Source organism: Nymphaea colorata, chromosome 1 (assembly GCF_008831285.2).
Source record: "Nymphaea colorata isolate Beijing-Zhang1983 chromosome 1, ASM883128v2, whole genome shotgun sequence".
NCBI classification, from domain to species: domain Eukaryota; kingdom Viridiplantae; phylum Streptophyta; class Magnoliopsida; order Nymphaeales; family Nymphaeaceae; genus Nymphaea; species Nymphaea colorata.
The window spans coordinates 3,093,706-3,109,204 of NC_045138.2; positions in this window are offsets into that span (position 1 = coordinate 3,093,706).

Consider the following 15,499-nt stretch of genomic DNA (forward strand, 5'->3'; position numbering starts at 1 on the left):
CGCATTCTCTGCAATTAAAAGAACACTCTTGGGATTATTGAGATCATTTTCGTATTCAAACCGGAGCTTTTTCCGGTAATTCGAAAGGCGACCGGTGGTTTGAACTGTATTCAAAAGTAAACATGCCCACCGCATGCTCATGTTAAAAGCGACCTTGAAGTTACTTTTTATAATATAAATAATTTATAGAAATAAACTTAATCTCGATCCCAACAAAATAATAAAAAATAGTTGAAACGAAGGTCTAGGCAGCAAGATAAAAGTTCGATATTATATTCACATGCTAGTATTATCGCATATAAAGATTATGTCTATTTCCTTTTAAGGAGGCAGTTAATAATCTACTACTGTCTTTTGATCTTGGCCTGAATGAGACCTAAACAGCTTAAGCATGAGAGAGTGAAAAAATTTTCTTTTGTAGGATCGAACTATAGTTTCAAAAATTTAATATAGACAAAACTTTAAAATTTTACATGAAATTGTTTTCTATGATACACCAATGAAGTAGCATCCATGGAAATCAAACATCTGACCTACTTTTCATGTGTATGCCTATTGAACCAGCTCTGCTATGCCCATGAAAGCAAGACCACCCGTTCCTTTAAATACATTGTTTATAAACAAATTTTGTGGAAAATAACAAATATGAAGGCAGTTAGTCTCACAAGTAAAAGATAGGTAGGGTGAACAACAAGTCGAGCTACTCGACCTCAACTTCTAAACGAGTTCGAGCTAAGTCATTTGCTTAATGAATGGATTTCGAGTTCATGAGTTGATTTGTTCAAATAATCGAGTTGAACTGTTAAAGCTCAACTTGGCTCAAAAATTATGTGTAGCAATTTTTTAAATATCCGACACGTTTTTTTTTAATTAAAAAACCGATATATTGACGTTAATTAATCATGTAAGTTTTTAGAAAAGCTCATTCAAGTTTGTCGAGCCTTAATCGAGTCGAGCTCGATTTATGGCAAAGTAATAATCCATATATTCCAACAAGTTTGTCGAGCCTTAATTGAATCGAGTTCGAGCTCAACACGGTAACTGCTGAGTCGAGCCGAAGCTACTTATATCGAGCTCGAGATTTCACTAGTCGGGGTGAGTATGATTTGACTGAACTCAGGCTCGACTCGGCTCGCGTTCACCCCTAATGCTAAGCGAGCTATTATTATATTACTATGCCCGTCCAATAAGAGTGTGTTTGATAACCTTGAATCTTGTATCTTACAGGGATTGGAGATCCCATTTGTGTGGGACCAACATAGTAAACAAACAATGGATTTCATTGGATATTAGAGTTAGAAACTTTAACTTACAAATTTATGTAAAATAAAATATGGATTCCTATCTTGTTCTCAAGCCTATGGTTGCTGTACTTGAACCAAAGAATGCTTTGCTTTCCCTTGGATGCACTTAGGTTTGATTTATTATAATGGCTGGATGTTTTGTTATTTGTATGATAAAGTATCACAAGAGGATATGCTTTTGGTTGCTTTCAATTGTCTGCAAGTGGATGATGCAAATATAGTGCTTGTGGGTACCTTAACACAAGTCGTCTTCTCTTTGTTTCTCCCTCTTGACTTTCTATATTTTATGATGATAAAAAGGGGCCAAGTATTAAAAACAAACTTAAAAAGAAGAAAACGTTGACTTGGAATTATGTGTATGAACTTCCCAATATCAGATTGCATATTCTTTGTTACTCTCTATACATTTGAGAAAATGTTTACTTGTGTTTGCTTTTTATATATATATATATATATTGCTAATAAAGGCTAGAGGTCTTCTTCTAGCAGGTTTTTATATGAAGATGTGCAATCAGAAGCAGGTGTTTTTTTTTTAAATATCTACCTAGAAAACATTTTCTTTTTTATTTTAGCTTATTAAAGTCAATCAAATAGGTTAAGAAGTTTAAAAATTTCTTAACTATTGAACAACTTTTTTATACTTAAAACCAGGTGAAAATAGTCACCGAAAAATAGTATATAGCAAAGAGTACATCCAATTCGAATCCGTTCCATGGACATAGATGCTACCTAATTCAGGTTACCAATGTGTGATCCGCGTAAGCTTCTGTTTCTCCAAGCTCGATCACTCGTCTTGGATGATGAGATTGAGTTGCATGTACACCCACATGGACCTTGGTCCCACCTCAATTTTTTTTTAAAAAAATTACGTGTAAATTTAAGAAAAAATTAACTTATTGCACATAAAAATTTTGAAAAATGATATTTCGACTCGTATCAAAATTTTAGAAACTTTAATTCGGCTCCACTCCTCGTTGACTTGTGTGGGCAGTGGCCCACCCCAACTCAGCAGGCCCACCCCAACTCATCAGAAACCTCGTTACAATGTCTCAACATCACATTAGAATGACTCAAAAATTATGCAATGTTGAATATCAAAATCAAATTCGTGCCGTCAACTCAAATGCATCTCGGCCAAAAAATCCTGCCACCGCCACTGGGTCACTGGTTGGAAGGCTAATCTCGCAAGTCGAAATGGTGATGCTGATGGTGATTTGAGAGGGTCCCCATCTGGAACCAAGATCCAGATTTGCTTATCAGTTTTGAATTCTGGTAGACTGGATGGCAACATCAATAATTATAGGGCGCAAATGAACGAGTCAAGCAAAGTCATTTAATATGAACAAATAGTTGGAAGATTCCAAGGAAAGTTTCTTCTCACTTTTTTTTTCTTTTATTTGTAAAACGAATGTATATAATATAGGTCTCTTTGCGTGTAAGTACAAGCTAAACTTAGTACCATTTATATGTTGAGCCCATGCAGGAATTATTCCTTTTCATTAATTAATACAATATATTGTATCAACTGCATTATTTTATTTATTCAATTATTAAGCCAAGGAAGACCTGACTCTTTCTTCTACTCGCTACTGGTACCTAAAATTCCAATGGTCAATATATGATAGTATTTATGTATTATATTTTATCTTTTAGGCGGTGTTTGATGGACTTGGATTTTAGATCTGATGCTAATCTAAAATCCATACATCGTGCGATTCATTATCTACAAGGGATCTTAGCAGCGTAGATGTCACGTTCACGCTATATTTCAAAAATGTGGATCAGGGGGACCTCAAATATGCTGCTAGTGGAAGACGACCTTATGGAGAAAAAGTTATTGCCCTATGAAAGGGATAAAACAGTGCTGAAAGATTCTTCATGGAGGGACCTTGAACACGTCTACTAGCTGGATCTTAATTATTTGATATATATATATATATATATATATATATATATATATATATATATATATATATATATATATATATATAGAGAGAGAGAGAGAGAGAGAGAGGGGCAAACGATAACAACTTGAAGTAATTGCAGATCAAGTTTGATTCATCCCAGCAGTGTGATTCTAATTAATCTGGTACATCAAAACCCTTTTTATTTTTGCACTCTTTGGATGAGCAGGAAGTTAACAATCTATCGGTCGTAAAAGTCCTGAAACCTCTTCATTTTCCTTGTCTTTAAATGTTTGGGCTGTATTGAGACTTGAGTAAGGTATGGTACACCTATTAACTAGAATGTCACAATGCCACAGTTTGGGAGGAATCGAATAGGCGATGTGTCCTGCATCACGACTTTATGAAAAAAAAAAGAAAGTTATTGTCCGATTGAAGAGATAAAACAAGGATGAAAGCTTGTTCATCAAGTATATATATATATATATATATATATAATATATATATATATCTTGAATTAAAGAACAATTGATGCTATAACAACAGCAAATTTCTTAGTGCGCCGAATTCAAGGAAACCTGCATTCAGCACAAGCATGGAATGAGTGAAGGAGAGAGAGAGAGAGAGAGGTAACGGCAACGATGTCAACTCGAAGACATTGTAGGTCAAGTTTCATCCAGTGATGTGATCCTCATCAAATCTGGTACATCAAAACTTTGTTTTCTCTTTTGGTTATTTTTGGGTGAGCAGGAGGTTAACACTTTCATTTTTAATATCATTGTAGTCCTCGCCTCGATTTTCTCTTTTGGTTATTTCTGGGTGAGCAGGAGGTTAACAATCCATCCGACGTCGGAACCTATGTAGGGCATGGTGCAACCGTTTAGTATTACCTACCAGTCAAGTCAGATGCGTGTAGGTCAAGACATGCATCGCTGTGCACCACATAATAAAACACTTAAAAAATATATGATCGAGAGGCACTTGACCTCATGCACACCTATCACTACAAGAATGTATATAATATGGTTCTGTTTGCGTGTAACTGTAAGCTAAACATAATATCATTTACATCTTCATCACCTAGTAAGTCACATCGCAACATTATTCCTTTTGATTAATTAATAAAACGTCTTCTCTCAACCGCACTATTTTATTTATTTAATTACTAAGCCAGGGTAAGAGCTGACTCTTTCTCCTCCTCGCTAATGGTATATAAACTTCCAATGCACGATATACGATAGTATTTATCTATTATATATTTACTTTTCTCTCTCTCTATCTTAGGTGGTGTTTGGTTGTCTTGGATTTTACATCTGATGCTAACCTAGTGTGATCCATTATTTAAGAACAAGGGATCTCAGCAGCATAGATCTAAACTTGACTTGAACTCGACTCGTTTATTAAGCGAGTCAAGTTCGAGTTCAAGTTAAGAAATGAAATCGACAACCTAAACGAGTCGAGCTCGAGTCAAGTTCGAGTTCCTTTCAAGACACGCGACTCGAGTTCAAACTGGCTCAACTCGACTCGAACTCGCTCATGAACAGCCCTGGTATTCACGCTATATCTCAAAAGTAAGTGTGGATCAGAAGGTTGGAAGACAAGGGGATCATAGCGAATGCAACTTTACGGAGGAAAAGTTATTATCCGATGGAAGTGGTAAGACAATCTTGAAAACTTCTTCAGGGGGCGCAACAGTGACAACTTGACTAGTCATGTAGATCAAGTGTCATCCATCATAGTTGTGTGATCTTCATCAAATCTGGTATATCAAAACTCTATTTTTCTTTTTTCGGCTCTCCTCAGGTGGCCACGGCCATGAGGTTAACAACCCACTGGCTACAAAAAACTAGTCAACTAGATCTCAGTCGGATCATCTCAGTCGGATACCATCTACCTGTCAATTAGAGTGTTGTGATTGCACTGTTTACCGTACATGAAAATAGCACCCACATGTAACAAATAGGCGCAAGTCTTTTAAATGCCCGCCTACCCGATCAACTATGCAACGCCCCCTTCAGGCTTTCTTCTTATCTCTCTCAACATTGTTTACTAAATAATAGCCAGCAAAACTTAAGTTAAATTTTTGGCCATTCACGCCGAGTCGAGCCAGAGACTCGGCAGGTGTTCCACGTCCGTGACTCGGTGTGAGCTTCTTTGGGACACAAGTCATGAAGGACGCAATTGGTTTGGACCTAGGAACCAAAATCTGCATTTTTAGCTGGTTTGGATTTGATCTAGATCCAATTCTCTATATACTTGAGCTATCTAATATTCGGGGTGTCAGTTACAAAACGACGGACATAGTGTTCCTGTTGCCAAACACCCTCTTAAAGGATGTCAATGGAATCGATTTATCCAATTAGTCCAGACGAGTTAAATCTGAAACCGGCAGGGGTCTGAATCCGAAAGCACGTCGAAACTGAGACAACTTCAGGTCGGTGGCCAGGTGGGGAAGTCCTGGTCTAGACTCGCACCCAATCAAACGAGGATTTGAAGTTTGCCATAAAAAAAAGTTGATTCTTTGAACTATTAAGTTCAGTAGTAGTTAATTCTATTCCAAAGAGTGCAATTCCCTGCACATTGTACCCTTAATTTTAAACAGCTTTCGATAGGGGTGTCAAAAGATCGGATTTGGATCGGATATATCATTAATCATATCTGCTTTTTCATATATTCACATATTCAGATTTGAATTCAGATTTGAATACAAATAAAGAAAAGTCATATCTGAATCTGAAATCCGAAATCCACTTTTACAATTTGAATCTGATCCGAATTCGATTTTTATATTCATATCCAAATCCGAATCTGAATTTTGAACTAGATTTTACCAATTTTCAAAATGTAATAGCATTAGATACAAGATATTTATCTAAAAACGAATCCGATCCAAATCTATATCTGAATTCAATCAGATATTTATGTATATCCGAATCTGATCGGATGCCATTTATTAATCAGATCTGATTTCTTAATCAAATATTAATTTTTTTTTATATCCGATTTTTTCGGATGGATTCGGTCGAATATCCGGTTAAAATCGGATATATTGACATCCCTAACTCTCAGGCAATGTGGCCTTATTAAAATTAGAAGTCAGCTAAAAATCCAACAAGACTTGCAATTATTTTATGTTTGGGCTTTCCCAGCTTTTCTTGCATATGGTTTCCTCGCAATACAATCAAACAATTATTCAAAGTGTGTGCTCAACACATCCTCCTAGGGATGTCAATGAATGAGACTCAATTGCTTTAAAAATGTTGGTCCATTAAGAAATCCAGTCGAATTAAATATAAGAAATGACATATGATCTGATTCAAATTCAGTTTGAAATAAATATGCGATCGGATTTGGATTCAAATTTTGATTCAGTTTTAACAAACATGCAATATCCAAGATTCTTACATTTTAAACGTCAGTTTTCAACATACATAATGTGGTTTAGATCCGCTTTGCATTTCAAAGTCGGATATGGATTTTAGTTGTGAATTCAAACATCATGATTTGGATCAGATACAGATTGAGAATTTAAAAGTTGGATTTAGATACGCCATAGATGATTCTTCATTTGCATCCGAATATAAATTCGATTCCAAGCACGTGAACATCGGATAAATAGCATATGGTAAAAAAACACATGTGATCCGAATCCATTTCCATTGTTCTAATCTATGCTACCCAGTAAGGCCGCTGAAGAGTTGGATTTTTTTTTTCGTTCTTATTATTTGTCACATCAAATCTGCACATATGTAAAGATAATACAAGGATCACCATAGTTTTCTTCTTTTCTCTCTCTTTCTCTCTCTCTCTCTCTCTCTCTCTCTCTCTCTCTCTCTCTCTCTATATATATATATATATATATATATATATATATATATATATATATAATTTCACCTGGTCTTCTTCTTTGAGTTACGACCCGGACCCAGTGCCAGCACTTTAGGGGTGGGTCCAATTTTGGATCCATATGAGTCTAGAAAAGGTCCAACCCGTTGCCATCCCAATGAAACCAGGGGAAAGGCTGCCTTGTCTGCTCAAACATGGACAAACAAGTACATAGTTCCCCTACAACCAGGTTAACCAGGGTTAACTTGGAGAAGAAATCTTGAAAAGTTGAAATTTATAGTAATTGAAACTGGTTCCTCAATTTTTTTTTGTCCATTTTGCAAAATAATTTGAACTTTTGGAGTGTATTTAGGGGTGAACAAGAGCTCGACTTGTTAAAGCTCGGCTTGTGAACGAGTTCGAGCCGAATCATTTGCTTAACAAGTCAAGCTCGAGTTCATGAGTCGGCTCGTTCATAACTGTCAAGTCAAGCTCGAGTTCATGAGTCGGCTCGTTCATAACTGTCAAGTCAAGCTCGAGCATTAATCGAGTTTGACGAGTCTTAATCAAGTCCATATATTCAAACGAGTTTACGAGTTTGATGAGCCTTAATCGAGTCGAGCTCAAGCTCAACATGTAACGTAACGATGAATAACAATTTTATTCAAACGAGTTTGTCGAGCTTTAATCGAGTCGATCTCGAGCTCAACATATAACGATGAATATCAATTTTATTCTAATGAGTTTGTCAAGCCTTAATCAAGCTCGAGCTCAACACGTAACTGTCGAGTCCAGTTCGAGATGCTTCCATCGAGCTATTCTCGAGCTCGAGCCGAGCGAAGCTCGATGATTCATTAGTCGAGCCAAGCTCGAACTGACTGAACTCGGGCTCGACTCGGCTCGTGTTCACCCATAAGTGTATCAGATCTGTTTTCGAAGTGATGTCACTGCTATGATTCAACTTGCATATCAGTGTTCCCCTCTTAATACACATGAAGTTGGCGCCTTAGAAGCTTAAAATAAAGACTGACCACCTACCAGTCATGCGGTATTCATTGTGACAACTCCTTTCATTACAACCAACAGTAATGATCCAAATCAAATAAAGGGTTTTTTGAAATTATATATCTGGAAAAACACGTCCATATCAAAACTTACATCCTTGTCATATACCGTTGTCAGCCCAGCTTTACTTTGGTCATCACTATTTCTAGGGATGCAAATGGATCTGATAGATCCAATAGTTGATCCGATTTTTCGTGATTGGGTAGGAAATTTGAATCTGACTACCACTTGGATTTGAAATTTAATATGAGATCTGATAAAGACGTGATGTGATTACATATAAATCTTGGTCTTATGCTGGTTGGTTTGAAATTTAATTTTGAAGAAACATGGTTGGAGTTGGGCTCCGAATCTGAATCTGATTATATAAAATTGGATCGGCAGACAGCCAAAGGTAGGATCCGATCCGAATCCGAGTCGTTTCCCTCCGTAACTATTGCCCTGGATATAAGTATCACCAATCCAGATCCGAGCACTTGGTGCAGATAAAAAACTGGGCTGGGTTCAGATTTTCAAGAGTTGTTCGGATAAGTTCAAATCTGTCTAACAAGGGCTCCAAAGTCATTGAGAACCAGTTTTGAGCTTTTCCAGAGAGATCGCACCAAAAATTGGCCGCGTAAATGGTTCGGATTCGGATAATCTAAGTATAAGGGAAATCAGATCTGATCGAATTCAGTTAAGCGGGAGAAACGACTGTAGCAGGTTTACAAATTACAAGCCACCACCCAAAAGACCCCCTTATTTTCTCTACTTTGAAGGTCTTGGGCTACATTGCCGTCAAGCCAACGACGTACTTAAGCCTGGACATTGAGCAGGCCCGCCACAACAAGGAGTTGGGCTTGGGCTGACCCGACACCTTAAACTTAGGCTCTAGCCTGGCCCAATACTTAAAACCCAAGCTCAGCCTGATTGAATTTTAAAATATATATTTTTTATAATTCTATATAAAATTCAATAAAATATATATTAAAAAAACATTGTCAAACCCAGCCGACCCCAATGCCAGCCTTTGGCGTACCCTTCAACTTAAGCACTCAAGGCACAATATATAGCATCCACGCTAATCGAATTACAAACCCAGTTTTGATAGGTCCCTACCCCATGATCATCTACGCTATGTTCCATGAGACACCTAGTTGTTTATTTCTACCTCCATATTTTAGCACTTTGACATTATTTTCGCCGAATTCAATCATATGGACATGCAAAAGATAATTCGAAACCATATGATGCAAAAAAAAAAAAGTCACGAGAATAAAAGTCAGATTTTATAAAATAAATATGTATGGATTTGCTTATTATATTTTAGGCTACGTAAGCCGAGAGACTTCAACGCTCCCCTTCCGAGTAAAAAGTCATTCCTCCCGCCCTTTGGTCTTGGAATTCGTAGGCTTGTGCCAAGGGCAGACACCTTTAAAATTTGAACTATCGACTGGCCACCTATCAGCTACTAGCCCAACCACATGTGCTTGAATGCTTGGAGGACCCGTTTAGCATGTGTAATATTTAGGGCAGATTCATGGAACGCCTATTAATATGGTTAATGAATCTACCTCAATATTTGATATTGCGAATGTCAATACAGAGTCCATAGGTCTAGTGAACTATTACCTTTGGTGGTGGGCAACTGATACTCTCGATGGATTTGATATTGAGGCCAAGCCCACCTGACTATTCCTATGAACATAGAGAAAGAGGCCACTGGTTGGCTTTTGAAAGGTGGTGTGAGATTTTAGAACCATAGATTTGATATTGCATTGAAATAAAAAGAAAATAAAGAAAAATAGATTGCAAATCTAAGATCAGAGGGTTTGAGTTTAAATTTATAGATCTGAAGCGGATAGACTTTCATCTTATGAATCAGAAATTCCGAGGATTTTAGATCTAAGCCTATCAAATATAGTCAGATAACTCTTAAAAATTTTGCCCAGTGTAGTGATTTTTCTTTTAAATGGTTACTTTGGGCAAACCATAATCCGCTTAGAACCTCCAAAATCATACCCTTATGTCTCCAAGGTTTTGACTCGCTTGTGGGTGGATGTAGACCTGGGCATCGGGTCCGGTACCTGGCCCGACGGGGGACCGATTCGTCTTGATAACTTTCAAATATTCATTTTATTTCACTAATAATATATATTTTATTATTAAAAGATATTTTTATTCAAAAAATATATTTTATATCTTTTAAAAAATCTTATTATAAGTGGGCCGAGCCGGGTTCAGGCTCGAGTTTCGGCAATCGGGTCCAGGTTTGGGCTTGCATTTCAGACATCGGGCCAACTCAGGCTTGCTACTTATCGAGCCGGGGTGGGTCCAGCCGGCCCCATGCCCAGGTCTAGGTTGATCTATGATAATATTATAATTCTTGATATCACTCAAAAACCATGTAAACTGATGTGTATGGCCTCGTATAAAAAGGATTACTACAAAATTTAAATCACTTGCCTATATAGGTCGGTATCCCTTGATTTTCCCATGCTCTTTCCTAACAAATAAGAAATGGGAAGAATGTTTTGATCACTTGGTCTTATTGTTCACAAAGTACTTAGAAAAGTTTTGAGATTCTCACCTTTTCCGTCATATTAATTTTGCACAAGTGAAGAGACTGACTCGATAGCGATAGCAGATGTTATATATTTGTTTTTCACATCTAAAACTATAAAAATCAACATAAAAATAATCATGTTTCTGGATAAACAAGTTTCATAAGCGGAACAAAATTCCAAAAAAGTTCTACAGTTTATTACTAAATTTCTTGAGGATCTTCACACTTAACAGATATCATTTCTACATAGATCTAAAATGTTTTGATTATGAATATCACTTTCATATGGTTGATTTTACAAGAAAATGAGCATAAAATGTCAAAAATGGTTGTGACAGGTCTATTTGGTAAAGAATACTGTTGATTGCTCCTACTCTTCCCCATCCACACCAACACACACACATATAAGGGTGGGAGCCAGAGAGTGAATTTTAATTGGGTATCAGTAGGTTCATATTGCCTGCTGGTCACTAAACAAACACAAGTCAATATTGTTGATTGCTCCTAATCCTCCCTTCCCACACCAACACACACACACATATAATATCCGATTAAGAAATCAAATCGGATTTAGATTTAATAAATGGCGTCCGATCGGATTTAGATTCGGATTCAGATATACATAAATATCAGATCGGATTCGTTTTTAAACAAATATCATGTGTCCATGGGGCGGAGCCAAGATTTTTTTTTCAAACTGTGTAGGACCAAACTGAACCCGAATTCAAACAATATATGGCACAACTAAAATTTTTTAATTTTTTCAATGTAAACTTTTTTTTTTTTCACTTGGCTAGGGTCGGGTCATGGCCTATGGCCTAGGCGGGCCCTCCCCTCCCTCCGCCCTTGCATGTATTTAATGCTATTAAATTTTGAAAATTGGTAAAATCCGATTCAAAATTCAGATTTGGATATGAATATAAAAATCAGACTCGGATCGGATTCGGATTGTAAAATTGGATTTTGGATTCGGACTTGGATATGACTTTCTTTATTCGAATTCGAGTCCGAATATGTGAATATCCGAAAAAATGGATATGATTAAAGACATATCCAATCTGAATCCAATCCGTTGACATCTCTTCTTAAGGACAATATGGAATCCAACTTTCTTCAGTCATATGACTTGGGCAAGTTATTTTTGGCATGCCGGTATTGTTACCGCTCGGTTAAGTCAAAGATGGAAACTAGTTTTACACCTTAAAATAGATTACCAATGTATTTATTTTCCATAATCCATCATTACAAATATGATCTTAAGACATTAAGTCAATTTTTTTGGGGTTTTAAATATGTTATTTGGGATATAAAAAAATTAGTTCTTAAAACACTGAAATGTTGATAGTTGACAAATCATTATTTTTCAAGGTAATAACTTGAATTAGAACATGTTTTAGATTACATTGGTAACTATATATCAATATGGTAATATGTTCATCTGCTTTTAAAATGTTTTTAAAGACATGAATGTACATGGACTTATGTGCACGCACACAGACACAAGGTTAGTAAAATACATATACAATTACAGTAAATGAATCACGTAGATTGATGGGCTCTCTGCGATGGGTCTCTCCCACACACTTAGAATTACATGGTTACTTTGAAAAAGTAATTTTATGCATGGCAACACTTTATGAAACCTAGTTCATGTTACCTGACAGTTAATGATCAATTCACCCTAATTGCCAACATATTCTGTAATTATATACAGAGTTGCGTAATTCATATGCTTTTTTCACAAGTACATGAACATTTCAGGAAAATGAATTAAGCATGTGTCGTGTCTGTATAGTCATTATTGGCATACTGGCGAGAGTTTCCCGCGCCGCACGGTCCAGAGGAGTCGGCCCGTGACATTGCCAATCCTACAACTTTTGCCTATTTTAGCGGCATTTTTGTCATTTGGGCACTAAGCATGTTGGTTTGATCCGTTGACATTTTATTGAAAGATTTAAGCGATTGAATCATAAATTTGTATAAGTACAAATGAGATTTAAGATATTTATGTGATTCATTATAATTAATCTAAAGAATTGGCCTTATTGTTACATATATATTTAATGATTTAAGATATTGAAATCACGAGATTTTAAGTTATTCATGTGATCACTTATCGTTAAGCGTAAGAGTTTAACTTATTGTTATATCTATATTGAATGATTTAAGCGATTGAAAACACAAGTTTGTATGGATATTAATGGGATTTAATCTATTCATTTCATCCTTTATAGTTAAATCACTAAATTAAGGTTATTATTTATCTATATTGAATGATTTGTAAGATTGAAATCACAAGTTCATATGAAAATGAATAACATTTTCAGTCATTCATGTGATCACTTATTTTTGTTCGAATGAGTTGAACTTCTAATTACATGATTGGTAGAGTTAAAAATTTCTGGCTATTTCTCAAGCTAAAGATGCACTAATGCTTCAATTAAAACTTTAAGATGCAGCCAATGTATAAACAAATAAAATGTTCATGAGGTTTCTATTGGGTAAATAAGCAATTTATGTAGGCTGGCGCGGGCAATGGCCCACATCGGCCAACATCAATTTAAATTTTTAAATGTATAAATGAATAAGTCCCTTAAAATTCTTCACTATTTTAGATAAAGTGTGAACTTTTCAAAGTAGAACATAATTGCAATATATTTTCTCATACAAGAACATTGTGCTTTTCAAACATGTGTTGTAAGAGTTCTCTAACCATATTTCTTCTTAGGACGACCAAGTCACTTGTAGCAAATGCCAATGTTGATAAGATCTGATTTGAACTAAAATCTGACTCATTTAGTCGGATTGGACGTGGGCATCAGGCGGGGTACCCAACCGATACACAATACCCAGCCCGATCGGGCCCTGGCCTAGACCCGAAGAAACTGGCTCGGGTTGGCCTGACGAGGGCTCGATTCGACCCGATAACAAATAAAAATTACTTGTATTTTATTAAAAATATATTTCTGTCTTATTAAAAATATATTTGATATTCAAAAAATTATTTTATATTTAAAAAAACATTTTTTTATTATAATCAAACCGGGCCGGGCTAGACTTGAGCTTGGGTTTTAGGTATCGAACCCGGGCCTGGGCATGGGTTTTGGGCATTTGGCTGGCCTGAACCCGGTTCTTATCGAGCCGGGCCGATCGGATGCCCAGGTCTAAGTTAGATGTGGTAATGGAAAACAACTCGCTTGTATAAGTTCCCATGTTTAATTCATTTTGTCTTGGAACTTCAAATCTAAACCTGGTCCAAACCCGATCCTGAATCTGAACCATTCACGTCACTCTAAGTCATGAGTTCAAGTCTCATTGCTGGCTTCTTCTGAGCCAAAATCCTAAGGCAACTCAGGAAAAATAGGCCAACCACATTGATTTCCACATAAATAGTAGTTTTTTTTTTATTTGTTCTTTCTTAATATTGGTCTCCAGTTTTTCTTTTTTATTTATTTAGAATTTTATGTTCAGGGTAGGGATGTCAACAATTTGGATTCGGATCGAATATACCCTTAGTTATATCCGTTTTTTCGGATATTCACATATTCATATTCAAATACGAATAAAAAAAAGTCATATCCAAATCTGATTTTACAATCCAAATCTGATTTATACGTTCATTTATGAATTTGAATCCAAATTTTAAGCCGGATTTTGCCAATTTTTAAAATGTAATAGAATTAAATACATACTATTTGTCTAAAAATGAATCCAATTCGAATTTGATAAGATATGTATGTACATCTGAATCTGATCAGATGTAATTTATTAAATCCAAACCTGATTCAATTTTTTAATTGGATATTAATTTTTTTTCCATATCCGATATTTTGGGATCAGTTTAGCAAAATATCTGATTTAAATAGGATATATTAACATCCTTACTCGAGAGGTATAGTGCAATAAGCAGTAGGGCCGGCCACTGCAAGATGCTTTGTATTACAAAACTTGTTGATGTTGTCATGATTGATTTAGTGTGCTAACACTGGCAAGCAAAAAAGTCTCGAAGCATGTCTAGTTTATTTTAGAATCTTTCACCAAAAAAAAAAAAGAGTGCTCAATAATATTCCAAGTCCCTTATCGACCAAAATCGTCTTAGTTCATGCATGATAAGACGCCTATCAGCCAATAATGCGGACTGGATCCCACATACAACTATATGGATATTATTCACTTAAAATATTTATGATTTGATCCAAACTCTTCCACAAAACAAAAATGGACAACTTAATAATTTTCTCATCAAATCCCAATAATTGGATTGGAGCATAAACCGGACACGGTTATCTGGCCATTTCGCATCCAATGCGTATTGGATCCGTGACTACAAAGCAAACTACAGGATAGACAGACCCTCGTAGAACTTTCGAAATTTAAATCTTAGTGGTTAGTTTTTTTTTTTAAATTTGAGTTCGGCCCTCATAAAACTTTTGAAAAAATAGAGATCGACCCCTGTTAAAAGTTTTATTTAGTGATAGCAGCACTGTTCGATAGCAGGGCCGGAGGCAGGCTGTCAGATTTTTTAAAAACTTATCTAAATTTTTCAATTTTTATTTTATCCAACATTAAAATTTTGAAATTACCGTTTTAACCCTGCAATGAAAAATTTCTAACCCTACCCCCACGCACCAGCCCCTTTACAATATTATTCAAAATAAGGTGATAGTATTTATTCCGGTTCATAATGCGCATATGAGAGTAATGAATTATATCGATTTCTCTGGTTAGAGATGAAGCTGGTTATATACACATAAAATTATATAGGGGGATTTGAAATAACTAAAAATACATCCATTAAAATAAAAAAGAACTTTTTTAAAAGGTTGGAGGAAAATTGTCAAAAAGTAAAAGAAAAA